We start from the raw sequence: 20091 nt of genomic DNA on the forward strand, positions 1-20091 counted from the left end.
ATAACATTCATTCCATGTAGCTTCTTATGCCATGGCAGTACTCCAAGTTTCATAACTAAGAGTATTGTGGTTCCACAAACTTTCTTAACTGCAACCAACCTCCCAGGAAAAGACTGTATGGTCACTTTCCCTGATTGGAGGTAAAGTTGCCACAGTAGTTACAGATAGATCTTCTGATGCTATTATCAGATCCAGCACCACCCCGAAACTCCGGTCCCCTCTATCATATGCTGTTTCGGAAAATTATCCCTTATTAACTGTATAAATTCCATTTCCATTTTCCCATGTGTCCTTTTCTCCTTCCAATCTTTACCCCCATAGTCGAAGTCTCTGATGATAATTGCTTGGCCTGCACTCATTGTGCTAATCTACAGATGCAACGTCATCCACATCATCTAGATCCCCAAGTCTATAGTAAAAACAATATATTCTGTCCTATTGGCCTCTATCTCAACACCAAACAGCTACAAATGAACCACTACCCTCAGATCTACAATCTTCCTTAACTTCTATTTTTGCTGGTTGAAGTTCTTCAGCTATTATTAATAATATCCCTCCTCCTGCTCTATTTCCTCTTCTTCTCCTCTGAAAATACAAAACCTATTATTACATTCTATCCCTGTAAGTATATCATTCTCTGGCAACCAAATCTAATTGATATATTCTAGTCAAGTCAACCTAGGGGCGGGATAAAAAAAAAAAGAAAAAAAGTTAATTCAAAGAAGTTAAGCTAAATGTGGTCTTGGTAAATTAATGCGACCATACTTATTTGGGTTAGGGGAGTTTTTCATGATTTCAATAATAGTTTCTTAGACCTATAGTATCTCCTCTGGCATCATTGAAATGCATATATATGATTGCCTGAAGTATCAGAAATTAAGGAGAGAAGTTACTTAAATAAAGAGCTAATAGGCTTCACTTTGCTACGAGGTGCCCTAGTGTTGAACTATGTGCCGAAACTTTTATAGTTTACTATATTTGGTATGAAACTCTTTGATTCTGATCTTTGAGTCTCTTATTCGGCTTTGAAATAATGTGGGATTTAATATCCCCTTAATTTAAATAAGGAGAGAAGTTTGCAGCATTGGTCGATGATGCCAGAGAAGATACCATAGGTCTAAGAAACTATTACTGAAATCATGAAAAACTCCCCTAACCCAAATAAGTATGGTGGCATTAATTTACCAAGACCACATTTAGCTTAACTTCTTTGAATTAGCTTTTTTTTTTTTTATCCAGCCCCTAGATGGAACATTCATAGGATATTAGTTCTTTTCGGTTACAATTTGAATTGTTTCTGCATTTTACAACAGTTGTAATTTGCACTACAAAGATGGTGGTTTGCAATCCAGTGACATCTTTAAACATTAGTAACTCGATAAATTAATTATTTCTTTTGTTCTTCTTGTGCTTGTTTATGCTATAAAGCACTATTATAAACTTTACAGTCCAACTACTTAAGCAGTCAGGTTCACTGCTATGTCTGCAACCTTTATAAAGTTCTCTTCTGCAATTTTAATGACCAAGCTACAAGATATAATAAAATATTTGCTCTGAGTAATGCCTTAATCCAAATTATCCACGTACCCACCAGAATGGGATAACCTTCACTACTCATAACACTGCTGATTTTTAATTAACAAGTTCCTCTTCCAAGTATACTTTAGATTACAGCTCTGCCCTAGATAAATGAGGCTATAACCTCATGTAAATTTCTTTTATTGAATGTCCCTTACTTAGCTGCTCTCAGTCTCTTAATCCTTCAGCACAAATTTGGATAACCTACACCCAAACATCTATTCCGATGAAGTTACTGAAATGATTAAAACTTGTAAATGTAAAATGCCATTCAGTATCTAGTGAAGAAAATTATGGATGAAGAAGGTATAATTTAATTAATGCTTTTATTTACAATATAATTCATATATTCAAGCTATTATTAAAATATAATGTTCAATATTACTAAAGAGCAGGGGCAAATTCTCCATGCTTGCTGCACAAGCTCATTACTTGAGAAAGAAGTAATATTTATTTGTTAATAAATGCATGCATTTATTAACAAATAATAGCTTTGCGTTGTGTATCGAAGGCCGATGCTTGCTCATCTAGTCAAAGCTACCTCAGCTTGCTCAGTTGTCGGAGCTTCCAGGTCCTCGCTGCAGCGCTGTGATTTCATCCACGCTTTTCACTGACTATATATAAATATAGTCAGTAAAAAATTACTGACTATATTTATATATAGTCAGTAATTCATTATTCCGCTAATTAGACTTCAATCACACCTCTCACTCCCTGAATGATAACAAGAGCAAGCGTGAATTTCAAGACCAGCATTCGCCCCTGCTAAAGAGGATTTGGACTACAAACTTTCCTTTTACAATTTTTTTTTCTTCTTCCCTAATGAGTAACCATGTAGATCTCGAAAAGGCATATGACAAGGTGCCAAGAGAAAAGCTATTCAAAATGCTACAGTTGTATGGTGTCAATGGGGCATTATATCAAGCAATACTTAGTCTTTATTTGAATTGTAAGTCAGCAGTTAGAATTGAAGGAACTATAGGAAGATGGTTTTATGTTAAATCTGGTTTCAGACAAGGATGTACATTAACCCCCTCTGTTATTTATTATCTATATGGATCATATTATGAAGGAAAGTGGTATTAAACCTGATATCAAAATTGGAATGTTGATCTCAGCTCTTTACTTTATGCAGATGATGCTATACTTTTAAATAAATCCAGTACAAGTCTGCAAGATTCCCTGCCTAAACTAAACTGAATAACTGTTGTAATAGATTTGGTATGAAGGTCACAAAGACAATGAAAATGGGCAGAAACATTGAAAATATCAACTGCATTGTGAATGGATAATCTACAGAACAAGTAAAACATTTCAACTACTTAGGCACGATTTTTAGTGAAGATGGTAAATTGAATATGGAAATAGACAACAGAATCAATTAAGCCAGTATGGTAGGAAGTCAACTGAATAAATTTATATGGAATAAGAGAGAAATTAGTCAAAACACTAAATTAGCTGTAAACAAGACAGTGTTCAAACCAATTTTAACTTATGGATCTGAGAGCTGGGTTAGAAATAAAACACTTCCTGAGAAAGACTAGAGGTGTGGACAGATGGCATCAGCAATATCATATTAAAAAGAGGATATTAGGCAAGAACTTGACATTGTTAGCAGAGCTAATCTCATGGAGTATGGTCATTTAAACAGAGTGGGAAAGGAAAGATTAGCAAAACAAGTGTTCTCTGCTAGGTTGGCAGAAAAAAGACACAGAGGAAGACTGAGATATAGGTGAATAGATAAAGTCAAAAGTCTTGACAGGTAACAGACTGATTTGGAGGAAAACTGCAGATAGGAAGTTAGTAATGATGTAAGTTTTTCATGTAGTACTATCATATTCTGTACACCCCTTGAGGGTACATGTCAGGAATTTGATGATGTAACCATGAAGAAAATTAACTGCTCTTGATGTACATAATGTATTATATGAATACATAAAGAATATATTACTAACCAGCTGAATGGAAATTTTTCTTTATTAATAAATGGCCATTGAAAAGGTTTTTGTTAAGCTGTTTAAATTGGCTCAGTAGAATACTATTTCTTTGGTTTACTAACTTCTAAATTCTGTTTAGCAGCAAGAAAATCAAAAAGGAAATTATTTACTCTTTGAAGCAGTCTGGCGTGAGATTAAGGGAAGTAAGGCAAAATATATAGTTGGTTGTGGCTATAGGCCAGGGAGTTAAACATGATTTGGAAGACATGCACTGCCAAATTAGCACAATGAATACAGGTAGAGTGATTATTATGGGAGGACTTCGACACGATTTTTAGTGAAGATGGTAAATTGAATATGGAAATAGACAACAGAATCAATTAAGCCAGTATGGTAGGAAGTCAACTGAATAAATTTATATGGAATAAGAGAGAAATTAGTCAAAACACTAAATTAGCTGTAAACAAGACAGTGTTCAAACCAATTTTAACTTATGGATCTGAGAGCTGGGTTAGAAATAAAACACTTCCTGAGAAAGACTAGAGGTGTGGACAGATGGCATCAGCAATATCATATTAAAAAGAGGATATTAGGCAAGAACTTGACATTGTTAGCAGAGCTAATCTCATGGAGTATGGTCATTTAAACAGAGTGGGAAAGGAAAGATTAGCAAAACAAGTGTTCTCTGCTAGGTTGGCAGAAAAAAGACACAGAGGAAGACTGAGATATAGGTGAATAGATAAAGTCAAAAGTCTTGACAGGTAACAGACTGATTTGGAGGAAAACTGCAGATAGGAAGTTAGTAATGATGTAAGTTTTTCATGTAGTACTATCATATTCTGTACACCCCTTGAGGGTACATGTCAGGAATTTGATGATGTAACCATGAAGAAAATTAACTGCTCTTGATGTACATAATGTATTATATGAATACATAAAGAATATATTACTAACCAGCTGAATGGAAATTTTTCTTTATTAATAAATGGCCATTGAAAAGGTTTTTGTTAAGCTGTTTAAATTGGCTCAGTAGAATACTATTTCGTTGGTTTACTAACTTCTAAATTCTGTTTAGCAGCAAGAAAATCAAAAAGGAAATTATTTACTCTTTGAAGCAGTCTGGCGTGAGATTAAGGGAAGTAAGGCAAAATATATAGTTGGTTGTGGCTATAGGCCAGGGAGTTAAACATGATTTGGAAGACATGCACTGCCAAATTAGCACAATGAATACAGGTAGAGTGATTATTATGGGAGGACTTCGACTATGGAAATATAGACTGGAAGGAAGAAAGATCACATGCCAGGAAGGAAATAGAATTTATACACTTACTAAGAGATAATTACTTAAGGCAGCATGTAATGAAGGGGACTAAGGTTGGGAGGATATTGTACCTGGTCATAGGATCAGAAGAGCTATTCATAACCAAGGTGACCACGATGCCTCCAATTGGAGACTGTACAACATGAAGAATATTCTGTCAAGAAGGGGTATATGGAACTACAAAGCAGGTAATTATGACAAGTTTAGAAAGAAGCTTAAATGTGTGCTGGCATAAAACACCGCAGAGTAAGAATGTTAATAGTACATGGGATAGAGTTAAGGGTCATCTAGAGGAAGCAATATTAAATTGTATACCTAGAATAAGGAGGGTTAATCAGGCAGGAGTTAGATGGATGAGTAATATCATTAAGCATGAGCTGCAGAAGAAGAAGAAGAAAATGCTATGGAGGGTATATATAAGGAGAAAGGTGACCAGCAAACTCATGAATAGTACAAGACTCAGGAATGAAAGGTGACCAAGCATGGCAAGGAAGGCAAAATCAGATTATCAGAAGAATCTAGCCCTGCAGGCCAAAGAAATCCCAAAGAGTTCTTTCATTATGTGGCAAGCACAAGGAAGAATAACTATGGAAGATTAACCTTAATGAGTGATGATGGTCATGAGGAGACAAAAGCAGATAAAATAGTTGAGTTACTGAGTGACCACTTTGCAAGGGTGTATCATCCTAGTAAGGTCACTGCTTTAACCTATGTGATAGACACTAATGAGGGAAGAGTTGGATGAATAGAGAACCTTAGGATATTGCAGAATTTTAATATAAATACAGCTGTGGGATTAGATGGGATATCAGCTGAATGTGAATACTCTGAAATAAGACAGTAGATCATGCGACTGATGCTCTCAACAGAGAAGCACTCGCAATCATAAAGTTCAGGTATGGTGATATAATAAATTTAGTTTAATCCTTTATCGAAGTGTAAGTAAACAAAGTTTGCACCTGAAATATCTTCAGGACTGAGGCAACTCGTGGTAAAGGTGGACCAAGCTCCCATGGTGAAACAGATATATGTGCTTGAGAAGCTGTTGACACTTGCTTTGCTGCCATCTTCTCAGCATAAGAGGATTGGTTAACTTTCTTTTTTGCATTCTGGTATGATATATTTTGTTCTATTTTAATTTTTTTTTTTTTTTTATTTCTTTTTCATCTTTCCACTTCTGACATACACAACAGTAAACTGGATGATCTCCTTGACAGGTGACAGATTTAGTTGTTTTTGCACAGCAACATTTGCTATTATGCTCTTTACTATCACATATGGCTCAGGTGGGTAGAGCCACGACATGCAGTTTGGGTATGCCTATGTTTCTGGCATTTAAAACATCTTATTGGATTAAAGAACAGGACAGTTGAGATACACCACTTTTACAGATGTCGGAGGCTTAGGTGTATCAAAAGTAAGGATGATGTTCCTGGTTGGAACCAGCTGACCATCCCTACATATCAGGATGCATCTCACATCTGTCACTCCCTGATCCTTAATCTTTGAACATATCTCCTCATCCGAAACATCAAGTCATTCCATTCTGATATCACTCCTCTACAAACATTGAGTGTTTGATGAGATGTTACTGTCATTAGTATTCCACAAGGATATCATCAGAACATAATTTCTTAACAGTTTTGAGAGATTCTGGCAGTCCTAAAGCCTTCTGAATAAAGAAGAGTGACATTTTTCCTATTGGCCTTATCAGGAAAGAGAACCTGGATTTATCTTAAGTATTCATGCCTGTAAGCAACAAGTACAGATGCCTGGCCATAATATACATAAAGAACACTTCATGACTGTGTTGTGCTAATGATGTGGTGGTACTATATGTATATTATGGCCAGGCATCTGTACTTGTTGCTTACAGGCATGAATACTTAAGATAAATCCAGGTTCTCTTTCCTGATAAGGCCAATAGGAAAAATGTCACTCTTCTTTATTCAGAAGGCTTTAGAAGGACTGCCAGGATCTCTCAAATCCAGGTTCTCTTTCCTGATAAGGTTGCTTAACTTGAAACAAAAAGGTTCCACATTTCTGTTGTAGCACTTCACTGCATCAATTTCTATTATCCTGTCCATGAGGATTACAGAATCTCCACAGCCAACCACCAGCAAACACATTTTCTATATTCAAATGCTTAACTAGTATATTAACACATGTACAGAGGAGCTCCATACCATAATCATTAACTTTGCACCATGACACCACAGTATGTACGATAAAGCACATATTGTGCCAGAACACAGAGTAGAGCAGTACACAGGGTATTAATAAATAAATAAACAAATACTTATAAGGAGATAAATTAGTGAATAAGATAAAATGTATGTACAAAGTGGGAAGTTCTGTGTATTAAAGATGTTACTGAGTAGTTATCTATTATTAATAAATAATCCTATACAAGTATGAATAAATAGTCATAAGATAAATGAGTAAATAAAATGTATGAACAAGGTTTAGTATCTACATATAAACAAATTTATAATGAAATATTTTGGAATAAATTAATTCTTTATAAAAATTTAAAAACAATAAGCAAATTGTCGGTCTGATAACATCTGCCCATGTGTATAGGGCTTGGCCAGATATGTAAAAATGCCAGCATTCCACCAGAATATGACTAATGGTGAGCCACATGTTGCATTTCTTACACATAGGTGGATTCTCAGTAAATAAGAATGTGTAAGAATGACTGTGACCTATGCGGAGCTAGCAAGAACAACTTCCTCTCTTCTGTTCCTACGTTGACTAGACTGCCAATGCTTAATCTCAGGCTTAATCTTATGCAATTTGTTTATCACTGTTTCCTGGCAGGAGTACTGCTATGGGACAATTTGATTTTATAAGCTATGTGTAGTCAGTATATGGGACCATCAAACAGTATGCTGAAAAAGTTAAAGCTGATCTAGCAGCTGCGATGTCATTTCCCTTAACTCCAATGTGGCTGAGAATCCAACATAACCAAATATCAAATTAGAGGTCTCTATATTGTACAGGAGTTCTATACCCTCACTAAGCACTGGATGTAGATTATGCACTGGAGAGGAGATAGACTGTAAAGAATTCAAAGAGTCTATTTCCTCCCCAGTGCTCCTAGTGTGAGCTGAATGGCATAGCCATTCAGCTCACACTAGAAGTTTTCTTTGATATGCACAAGTGTGAGCTGAATGGCAGGCAACGCTGTTGTATAATTACTGCAAATGAATGGGATCTGGTTGGAGATAGTAATGTTAGGAAACACAGCAGCACAGCCAAAAGAGATTTCTAATCTTGAACCATCAGTTTAGATGTGCAAGAAATCAAAGTATGCTACTCTGTGTACTTTGAATAACTGAAGGTAGACAGATGAGAGTGTATGAGACTTCTGTAGTTGATGCTATGAATGCTGTTTTGTTTGGTGCAGGTAATATTGTCAATATTCATGCCAATAACTTCCATAGGGTCTTGATTGTGTATGCCAAAAGGGCAAACGACAGTTTGACATTTGTGTGATACTGGACTTCCCAATGTAGAGAAAAGAGGCTAGACCATGTAAAATGATCAGGAAGGGACCTTGTTTTTAAGATATAATTAAGAGACAAATGTTTTCGTTTGAGTGATAGAGTGAGGGATCATTTGATTTAAAGACATTGAATGGGTCATGTGCGAAAAGCATCAGTAGCTATACCCTGATGATGGATAGAGTCCAACCACTGGGGCATGCTCTCCATTATAAAACTGTACACATGGGATCCATAATCAAGCTTTGAATTTAGAAGTGCATGATAAATGTGGAGCAAAGAACATCGATCAGCATTCCGTTCTGTAGAGGATACAGTATGGAGGATTTTAAATGCTTTTTTTTTTGCACTTTTCCCAAAGATGACAAATGTGTCTGAAGAATGTTAGCTTTCTTTCAAAGATGAGTTACAAAAACTTGGACTCTGGTACTACTGGGATAACAGATTGTCCCATTTTGAAATCAGGATAAGGGTGGAGAGTGCATTTACTGCAGAAATGGGCAGTTTTTTCTGCAGAAAACCTGAACCCATAACAAAGAGCCCACAAAGAAACACAACTGATTGCTTGTTGAAGTCATCTTTCAATGACCCTCATAATGCAGGAGTAACGGGAAATTGTGAATCATCAACATATAGACTTGTAAAAAATGTGTACTACTTGCTGTTTTGTATTTTTTTTTTCTTTCTATCTGGTTTAATGTAGCTCTAAATCTTGTCTACTAAAATTTCCTTTAAGTTCAATTCAGTTTTCACTTATGTGCATACTTTATGCCTAAACTCAAATCTTCACTTTATTCAGCTTAACAATAATCTGCTCATCTTTGGCCCTGCAATTAATCCCTTCTATTCTTATGTATGTTCGCTCTGTAAGTGAAAGACCCTTGGAATTAGTCTGTCCACTACAACAGATTATCAACTCCCACTTTGAATAATCTAGAAAAAATTTATTTGTTTTAACCATGCTACCAGCCAGGACGTATATATACGTTCAAGTAAACATGGATATGAAGTGCATATTAAAATTGTAATACCATTGATATTACATTGAAATATATGATGGATACGAAGCATACGAGGATGCGTATTTGATCCATAATGGCCGGTAAGGTGGTTAAGACCACCATTCTAAATTATGTATACAACATGAGAAATTAGGTTTGAACATATGCAAGATCTGAATATTAATACGCTCAATTCTTAAAAAAAGCTAGTCGTGGCAATTCTTACTTTAAAAGGCTCGCAGGTTCGATGTTTATTTGGAAACAGTGCATTGGCTGATAGATCAGGCAAGAGATTTATGCAAACAAAACATGTTTATTTTAAACTAAGTCAATTGTACAATGCATTAGATAAATATGAGACATAAGCTCCTAAAAGCCTATCACTTGCTCAGCATGCAACATATGCAATTGGACATAATATATACAACTCTTAATCAACTTGTCACTTAGCTATCTAGAGCTGCCTCTTACATTATACTTAGTTAAGTTTTCTATCTAGGCATACATAAGTTAACATTTTCCTTCTCTCTCTACTCCCGCAATTTAATAACTAACTAATCACAATCTAACTTCAGTAAGTATACATACAATTCTCAAGTACAACTATTTCAACATTAACAGAGCAGAGCTTACTCACATTTGCATTTAACATATGGTCCTAACAACTTGGACAAAACTTCTGCAAGTTCTGCTAAATTTGCCTTTCTTCCTGGGTGCTGACTATAATCTGGATGGCTCTTGGCGGTTCTGCTGTGGCAGTTTTCCTGGGACAATGTGTAGATTGATTCTCCGCCGGTAAACATCACTGCAGACACCACGAACTCCGCACGTTTGTAACACATCTGGCAGCTACTTAGCTGTAACTCCCCGGATCTTCTGCGAACATGATGACATCACTTAGGCTACCATCGGTTTTAGCGGAAAATTTCTACATTTCATGACTTTTGGAATTACTGGGTCAAACATAATCCGGGCTAATCCATTATTTTTTTGTTACACATAGACTTTCAATATACATCATTACATACAACTTAACAGTAGACTCATTACATTAGTTTTAAAACTTTATAAAATTTCTGATTTCTACACGATTTAAAGCTATCACGGAAATTTGTATAGAATTTTACCATGAGAGGTTTTACAGAGTAATATGCGAGGAAGCTGTTCTGTTAATGACTTCACTTTAATAGCAAAGATAGTCACACTAAAGACAGAGCATGTCTTTTAACCTCCCTACTGGCCCAGGTGGATGAAATAGTGAGACCAAATTATCCATGTTATTCAATAGTTATTACAGAATCGTATCCAGATTTAGCTGGACATCTATAGATAATGCCATGGTCAGTTGGGGGGTTAATATGCCATATCTCCAGGATATGGATCTCTGGCTTTCTTTGTTTACAGAAAGCCTACACATGCACGTAGATACATTCATCAGCATCATCCCTCCACCTCCCAACAATATGGGATTATAAAAACCCTATATAACAGAACAAAATTAATCAGTTCTGATAACAGTGCCCTAACTACTGAACTTGACCATATCCTCAACACTTTCTTAGCCAATGACTACAACCCACCACCACCCCAAACCCCCCCAAATCCTGTAACTGCAGCCCCCCCACTCTTTTAGAGCAGAGATTACTCAAGATCTATCACCACCCCATATATCTGGGACACATCTGAAAAATTGACAAAAATTCTAAGGAAATACAACCTTAATATAACTTATAGACCACATAAGAAATTGGCATTTCTTATCCACTCCACCAAAGACCAGCCACATTTCCTAGACCTACTAGGTGTCTACCAGGTCCCTTGCAGATGCAAGCTGTCCTACTATAGCCAAACAGGCAGGACAACAAACATCAGAATTTCTGAACAGAAGGATTACATCCGGTTCCACCAATACAGCCACTCAGGACTTGCTGACCATGCTTGGGGGACCCGCCACAGGATACACTAGAAGAAGGCCACTCTATTACACTGCAGCAAATACAAATATGAAAGGCTATTCATCAAATCTGCTTCAGCCCTGAAAAACTTTCCGAACCTCAACAAATTTGGGGCAGTCTCATAAGATTTTCAACCCAACAGCCAAGACTAGCCTACTAGGACTCTAGGACAGACTTTAGTTGCCTTTCTTCAGCCTCATTTGCCCAGTGTTAGTGCCTGTATGCACATACCATTGTTTTTTGTGATCCCTGATGATGGCAATGTAACATTGCCGAAATATAGGAAAGTATTAATTAATGTTTTTATAATTAATATTTTAGTATACATTGTTATCTTCTGAAAAATAATAGTTATGAGCAACCAACATATTAGCCTATCTACTAAAAAAGGTTTGAACTCAAGGAAGTTTAAATGCATCTTGAACTATTACATGTACATCACCAAAAACACCTATACGGCAAGTCCCTATCCCATAAGAGAGGACGTGACTGAAACTTTTAAGGTATTAAAGGGGTTTTATAAAATTGATGCAAAGAAAATTTTTCAATATATGTCAAATAGAGAACTAGGGTCTATCCGTGGAAGTTGCGTGAGAGTTTGGTTAGTAGGGGTGTGTAGACCATATTTTTTGTGTGGAGCAAGGTGAATGAGTAGAATGGATTGCCAGAATTAGTTGGGAGTTCCCTGATAGTCAATGAGTTTAAGGAGAGATATGATAGGTTGTGTGTATAATAGTTTGGGTCTCCCATGGTGAGTCTCTGGATTCCATGGAGATATTGTGTAATAATAATATTGCAGGCATCTCTGAGACAATTGCTGAGTTCCTGAAAAAATATTTTAGTTCCTATTTTTTACCTATCATCAACATATCCTCTTGATTACAATCCACGAAAGATAAACAGCTCCTTCCCCCCATCTCTCTCTCCCCGGTGTTTACACAAAGTTCAATGTGAGTGCTTCTGCTCATACTCTGGACAAACAACAATAAACCTGAAAAATCTGGCCTTACTCAGCACAGAGTGGATGCTGACCATGATATCCTATAGTCTAACACAGGCATCCCTCGACGTTACTGCGTATATCAAAATCGCGTTAATCAAATCTAATAATCAACGGTACAATCGTCCCTGATCGATTACTGTACTAATAGTTCGTTTTATATGGTACTCTTTTAGAAAAGATAAAAAATGAATGCAAAGCAAATGTTTAATAAATACTTGTACCTACATTATTTACTGCAATTTTTTATCTAAAGAAGTTATCAAGAGTCGTTTGAACAGTTTTAGTTTTTTCTTATCGGCATAAATTCTATGATAACAAGCAAAATGACTCTCCAGACCTCGACAAAAAAGCAATAAAACAAAGAAAAAACACTGCAAATATAATACATGATGGTACAAATTAAGTGGATATTGAATCCAACATTATTTCATAGCCGAATATAGAAACTAGAATTTCGTTCTGAATATATAGAAACTAAAAGTTTTGGCGGATGCAAGTATAACCAACCTTATGGGCAACCATAGTAAAGGTGGAGTAAGCTCCAGATCACTTTTGCTTAGTGTTTTCCATAAATGTAAAGCACATCTCCTAGAGGACATGTAGCATAAATAAATCTTTGGCTCTCTATTGTAATACATGATGGTTTATTTATTTTCAGTTACAATCTAAAAATTATTGAACAAAGAATAAAAAAAAAAAAAAAAAAAAAAAAAAAAACGAAACTGTACTATACTGACATTGGAGGTCGCAGCATCTCTCAGATACAGCTTACTGTCAAATATCACAAACCTTTACATAACATGTGTTAAACCAAACTGAGAGCAAAAAATAGTGCGGAATATCACTCGTAACATATGAATGCACAGCTACTCGTGACCTCCAAGCTATACACTGAATTGTGCGAGAATATTTATATTAAGCATTTTGCTTGTATCTGTCAGATCAGCTGCGAGCTCCTCAGGGTTAAAGGTGCATTAATCAAAACTCTTGCAGCATATGTCAAGGGATTGCTGCAATTTATTTCGCCGCGATAATCAAAACCGCATTAAGCAAGGGATACCTGTACTTTCCTTTTAGATCACTGCAGGGTTAGGTTTGAGAAGTTATTTTAAAGAGAGTGCTGAAGCACTTTTACTCTGCCCAAATTTAAATTGGAATAATTGTCTCTCTATTGACCAGATTTGGGGGAGTCTCATCTTCGTAAATGGCAAACAATAGCGTCTCCCCCCTCCCATTTTAGTTAATTACTATTTTTTTTAAAAATTGATTAAATATAATGTTATGTCACTTCACTATCCAATTAAATTAAATTTTATTTCAAATTACCTAATTTTAAATTCGAGGCCTTAATTGTAATCTTATTTTATTTTAACAACTCAGTTAAAATTGGTGGCATCTGGAACGTGGCTCAACTCTGTAAACAGGATTAATATTATTTGTTTTAGTTGCTCCTTGTGATTACGCTGATGATGACCAGTTAGTTTCTGGTCGAAATATTTGCAGTCATAAACATTATCATGCCACAAGTTCCATTAAAAAATTGCATCCACCAGACCTTTTTTTGGCATAAATCTAAACTGGTTTTCGGCAACATTCATTACAGATCATAGCCTGTTTTCTATAATCTTCTCTTGAAACACAATAAATGACATCTTCTTCTTATTGTGCTATCTTCTATCGAAGGTCAGCGACCATCTTGGCGAACAAACTGCGGTCTTGTGCTAATCTGAGCAGTTGTGCACTGCTCTTTCCTGTCCACGTCTTGATGTTGTCAAACCATGATATTCTTTTTCTTCCTCTAGTTCCTTTGCCATCAATTCTTCCTACCAAAATAGTTTGTAGAAGTTGGTATTTGCTGTTTCTCATGATGTGGCCAAATATGATGTTTTTCGTTTCTTGATTATTTGTACAAGATGTTTAGCTTTGCCAATGGATTTTAAGACCTCTTCATTGGTAATTTTTTCTGTCCATGATATCTTTAGCATTCTTCTATATAGCCACATCTCAAAGGCTTCGATTTTCTTGATGGTTGTCGCCTTCAATGTCCATGTTTCAACTCCATAGAGCAGAATAGACCACATGTAACATTTCAGCATTCGGCATCTGACTTCCATGTTTAGGTCTTTATTGCAGAATAGTGTTCTCATTTTCATGAAGGACTGCCGTGCAACTTCAATCCTTGTCTTTATATCTATTTCTGGATTCCACCGTTAATTAAGCCAACAACCAAGATATTTATATCTTGACACTTGATCAATATTTTTCCCACTGAGTGTCAGTTTCATTGATGAGGCTGGATGTTTGCTGATGAGCATGTATTTTATCTTGTTCATGTTTATATTTATTCCCATTCTTTGGCTTTCTATGTATACTCTGTCAATGAGTTTTTGGAGATCCATAATGTTATCTGCAATTAGCACGGTGTCATCTGCATATCGTAGGTTGTTAACAATCTTTCCATTTATTGTGATTCCCTCTGAACATTCTTCCAATGCTTTTTTAAAGATTACCACTGCATATATGTTGAACAGGAGTGGTGAGAGCACACATCCTTGTCTCACTCCTCTTTTGATGTTAATATCACTGGTGGTAATGTTGTCTAATCGAACGGTAGCTGACTGATTCCAATACAGATTTGTTATTAGTCTTATGTCTTGTTCATCTAGCCTTGTTTGTTGAAGGACTTCTATTAAGTTAGTGTGTCTGACTTTGTCGAATGCTTTTTCAAAATCTATGAAACACATAAAGACAGATTTCTGTTTTTCTATGCATTTTTGTATCAATATTTGGGTACAGAAAAGGGCCTCTCTAGTACCAAAACCATTCCGAAAGCCGAATTGTGTTTCACTTAGAGTTTCTTCACTTTTTCTATAAATGCGATTCTGAATTACTTTCAAAAATATTTTTAATGTTTGGGTCATTAGACTAATAAGTCGGAAGTCACCACAGGAATTCGCTTTGGGTTTCTTTGGGATAGTGATAAATGTAGATTTGAGCCAATCCGATGGAAATTCATCACTTTCATATATTTCATTAAATAGTTTTTCAAGAAGTTTGATGTTATCTGGTTCTATTAATTTTAAAAATTCTGTTTGCACACCATCTGGTCCACTGGCTTTTCCTGTTTTAGTTGTTCGTATAGCATTCTCTATTTCGCATTTCATGATTGCTGGTCCTTGAATGTTATCTTTTATATTTATAGGCTTCTGTCTAGTATCATTGAAAAGTTCTGTTACATATTTTATCCAAATCTGTGCTTTATTCTCTTCTTCTAGAACTATTTTTCCATTTTCATCTCTTAGAGACACTATTTGCTTTTTCCTCAGTTTTCCGGAAATTTCGTTGATTTTCTTATACAGATTGAAATTATCATGTTTCTTCTGAAGCAGTTCAATTTCAGTACATCAATTTTTCATCCAATTTTCCTTGGCTTCTTTTATTTTTTTCTTGATGATGTTATGTGTTTCTGTATACCTGGCTAGGTCTTTGTTTTTGTACATTCTTCTTATATCAATAAGAGAAAGAATCTCATCTGTCATTCATTCCTGTTGTTTTATATTATTCATATAACCTACTTCTTCAATACTTGTTGTTACGATGGCATTCTTTAAGCTATTCCAAAGAGATTCCACACTTTTATTTTCTTCTATGTTAATCTGTTGTAATCGCAGGTTAAGCTGTGTCTTGGCACGGGTCTTTCAGTTTTTCTACATCAATTTTCTTTTTCTTCTTTTGTGATTTTTTAGCTGATTTTAATCTAAGACGTACCTCTGCAACTATGGGATTGTGGTCTGATGAGATATCTGCTCCAGGATAAGTCTTTGCACTCTTTATACTACTGTGGAATCTTTTATTTATCAGTATATAATCAATTTGATTTCGGACAATGTTATGTTGGTTATCTTGAGGCGATTTCCAAGTGTACAGTCTTCTGGGTGGAAGTTTAAACCAGGTATTTGCTATTGTTAGATCTTCTTCCTGACAGAACTGGACTAGGCGATCTCCTCTGTCGTTTCTGGTGCCTAAGCCATGTTCGCCAACAATTTCTCCATCACCCCCTCTTCCTACTTTTGCATTGAAGTCACCCATCACTATGTTTATATCATGTTTCTTTGTTAGGTTTTTAATCTCTTTTAGGTGTTCATAAAACTCTTCAACATCTTCTTCACTTTTGTCAGCTGTGGGTGCATAAGCTTGGATGATATTTATGTTAATGGGGTTTCCCTTAAGTTGTAACAGCATTATCCTTTCAGAAAATGGAATCCAATTTATTACTGATTTATTGATTTCTTCATCTACTATTACAGCTACACCATGTCGATGTTTGTTCTCATCATTCCCAGAGTAATACATTGTCGTATTATCTTGTTGACACTTTCTAGATCCTGGCCATCTTGTCTCGCAAATTCCCAAAATCCGGATGCCCAGCCTCTTCATTTCTCTTGTGGCATTTCTTAATTTGCCAGCTTCATACAGAGTTCTGACATTCCAAGTTGCAATTTTAAAAGTGGACACCATTTTGAGCCCGGAGATTCTTCGCACCCCTGTCCCATTTAAGGGACGCCGGGAACTTGGTGCCAATTGTAAGGGTTTGCTCGCCATGGTGGTTGTTCTGGAGATAAGGTAGAGCAGTAGTTTCTCCGTTTGCTTTCTGCTCCGCAGTATTACAGACGTACACAATATAATCATATTGCCATCTGCAAATCTCTGATCACAAGCTTTTCCGTCATCGTTTGGCTTCAACCTTGTGTCAGTACTGACAATGCTGCTTCCCAATGTCAGGGGCAGTGACCCCAGCAGGTACTTATTTAATGGCGGCACTACTCGCCATGTCACCAAGTTGTCATTGGACTTTGTGAGGTTTTAAGTGAGACAGAGTTGCCACTTCTGCTCCCCCACGCCCTGATAGCTCAGTCGCTGTTGGTCCACGGCTGCTTATTTGCCAGATTGCTCTGCTTATATCGCAGCTAGCCTCCATATCTGAAGGCTGTTCCCCGATCCGCCACCTGGGGACGCACCCGGTAGTAGTCAGCTCTGCCCCGGGAATAAATGACATATATATATATATAAAAAAAATATTCATCCAAGCTTGATTTGCTTCCTCGACCTTAACATGAATGCTCTGCAGAACAAAGTCGCCTTTTGCAACTGTCCGGTTTCTACTCAATCTAACTTAAATGCTTCTAGATGTTTTTTCAGTGTTTGGGAGATGGCGCCTAAAGCACCTATTATTATGGGAATAACTTTCGTTTTCTTTTGCCAAATTCGTTCAATTCGATTTACAACTCCTGATACTTTATAATTTTTTCAGTTTTTTTCGGCTTGCTCCTGGTACTGATATTTCGATAAACTGAACACCCTTGATTTCACTTTTTTCAACCACTGTTATATCGGGTGTATTACATTCCAAGCTTTTGTCAGTCAGGATTTTGAAATTCCAAAGTATTTTAGCTTGTTCATTCTCAATCACTTTTTGTCAACTTTATGCTTCCAATAGCCTTTAGATACTTTAAACCCATACATTTTATATAAATGCCAGTAAATTATCTTAGCCACATTATCGTGCCTTTTACAGTACTTGTAATGTGGTCTACCATTTCTTCCTTCTCTTTGCACAATCTGCATGCACTGTCTTCTTGAATTTTTTGTATTTTTGCTTTCATAACATTGGTTTTAATGGCCTGTTTATGTCCTGCAAAAATTACCAACTCTGTTTCTTTCTTTAGTGCTCCATTTCTAAACCACAGCCAGATCAAGTTGCTGTCAGCGCTGTCCTCTATGCTGTGCAGGTAATTTCCATGCAATGCCTTATTTTTCCATCTTTCGATTCTCACTTTTACTTGGTTGGTCTCTTACTCCAATTTTGTCTCCATGGGTTTAAATAAACCCTCTTTTCTTACCTCAATTGGAAATTTCTCTGTTGTTTTCTGCAGATAATCATTCAGATTTCGTTTTTCTTCTTCAACAATTTGCTTTACTTGTAGTAATCCTCTGCCTCCTTTTTTGCGTGATAGGCAGAGTCTATCAATGTCATTGCGAGGATTGCATTGTCATTAGTTTTTGAGTTTTTCGGTCTAATTTCTCCAATTCTAGCTGGGACCATTCAACAATACCTGCTGAATATCTCAGAACAGGTATGGCCCAGATGTTAATTGCTTTTATCAAATTTCCGGCATTAAGCATTGGCTAAAGGAGTTTTCTTAGCCACTTTATGTATTCTGCTCTAGTTTTTTCTTTGATTTTACTGTGCAGAATTTTGATGCTTCTAAAATTCCCAAATATTTGTGCTATCTTCGAATTTTATTGCCTTGATTTTTTCACCATTGAGCAGCTCGATTTCGTTCAGGTCTTCAAACTTTCCTCTTGTTATTCCAAAGATTGCACATTTGTCTAATTCATTGATATATCTTGACTGAATATGTGCACGGTATTAAGCAACGATTAAAGTTCATTCTTATATATATATACCCTTGTAAAAATAATCATATTATAAATTCTGAATATTTTTACGTATTAATATTGCTTGTTAGTTTTTGTTTTCATACACACAGTGTCTGCACTTGTGATGTGCTCGTTATGAAAATATTATGTTAGAAGTAATATGTAAAGAAGTAAAAATATTGAAGTACTTACTTAATTGATTATTTGTATTATTTATAAGAAAGTTTGTTGTGTTTTTAAATGTTGAATTTTGTGTTTATGAAAGACTTTCTTCAGTGCTGGTGGATACAGCGAGTCAGCCATATTTTTACAATGCGTAGTTTCTGACGTTGTTGAAGTGTGCATGCTCCCGGAGTGAACTTGATGTTTGATTGACAGCTGACAAGAAAAGCGTTGCGTATCCAAGTTACAGTGGTAAACAAGAGAGCGTTCGGAAAGTTTTTAGAACACTGGCCGAGGAATATTCAAGTTGGGAGGAACTTGATTTTTTTTGTGTGCGGCAGTCAAAAGGAAATTTCATATTATATTCCGAAAAAGGAATAGTGGAAATAATATGTTTCAAGAAGGAATAAGTACAGAAGAAAAAGGAAATCTTGAAACTAAGTTTTATAAACTGGCCGAGGAATATTCAAGTTGGGAGGAACTTGATTTTTTGTGTGCGGCAGTTAAAAGGAAATTTTATATTGTATTCCGAAAAAGGAATAGTGGAAATAATATGTTTCAAGAAGGAATAAGTACAGAAGAAAAAGGAAATCTTGAAACTAAGTTTTTATAAACTGGCCGAGGAATATTCAAGTTGGAAGGAACTTGAGTTTTTTGTGTGCGGCAGTCAAAAGGAAATTTCATGTTGTATTCCGAAAAAGGAATAGTGGAAATAATATGATTCAAGAAGGAATAAGTACAGAAGAAAAAGGAAATCTTGAAACTAAGTTTTTATACACTGGCCGAGGAATATTCAAGTTGGGAGGAACTTGATTTTTTGTGTGCGGCAGTTAAAAGGAAATTTCATATTGTATTCCGAAAAAGGAATAGTGGAAATAATATGTTTCAAGAAAGAATAAGTACAGAAGAAAAAGGAAATCTTGAAACTAAGTTTTTATAAACTGGCCAAGATATATTCAAGTAGGAAGGAACTTGATTTTGTTTTGTGTGCGGCAGTAAAAAGGAATTTTAAAGGGATCCTAAGAAAATGAAGTACAGAATCTTGTAACTTCTGGAAAAGAGCCTTAACAGGAAGAGAAAAAGACTATAAACATTTTTTTGTGATTTGTGAAAGAAAAAGTGTTTTGTCTTAAGAGTAAGTTTGTATTTTTTAAATAAGGCCTTGGATCCATTTAATCTGTATT

General features: G+C 35.8%; 1 protein-coding gene across 2 annotated transcripts in view; it reads right to left on the bottom strand.

The window, feature by feature from the left end:
* The window catches only part of LOC150092522 (phosphatidylserine synthase 2-like), a 227124-nt gene that overhangs the window by 139036 nt on the left and 67997 nt on the right, over positions 1-20091 (bottom strand). The gene's annotated exons all lie outside the window — the stretch shown is intronic.

This window comes from Typopeltis vanoorti, chromosome 25 (assembly GCF_054136105.1).
Source record: "Typopeltis vanoorti isolate ZY-2024b chromosome 25, IOZ_Tvanoo_1.0, whole genome shotgun sequence".
NCBI lineage: Eukaryota > Metazoa > Arthropoda > Arachnida > Uropygi > Thelyphonidae > Typopeltis > Typopeltis vanoorti.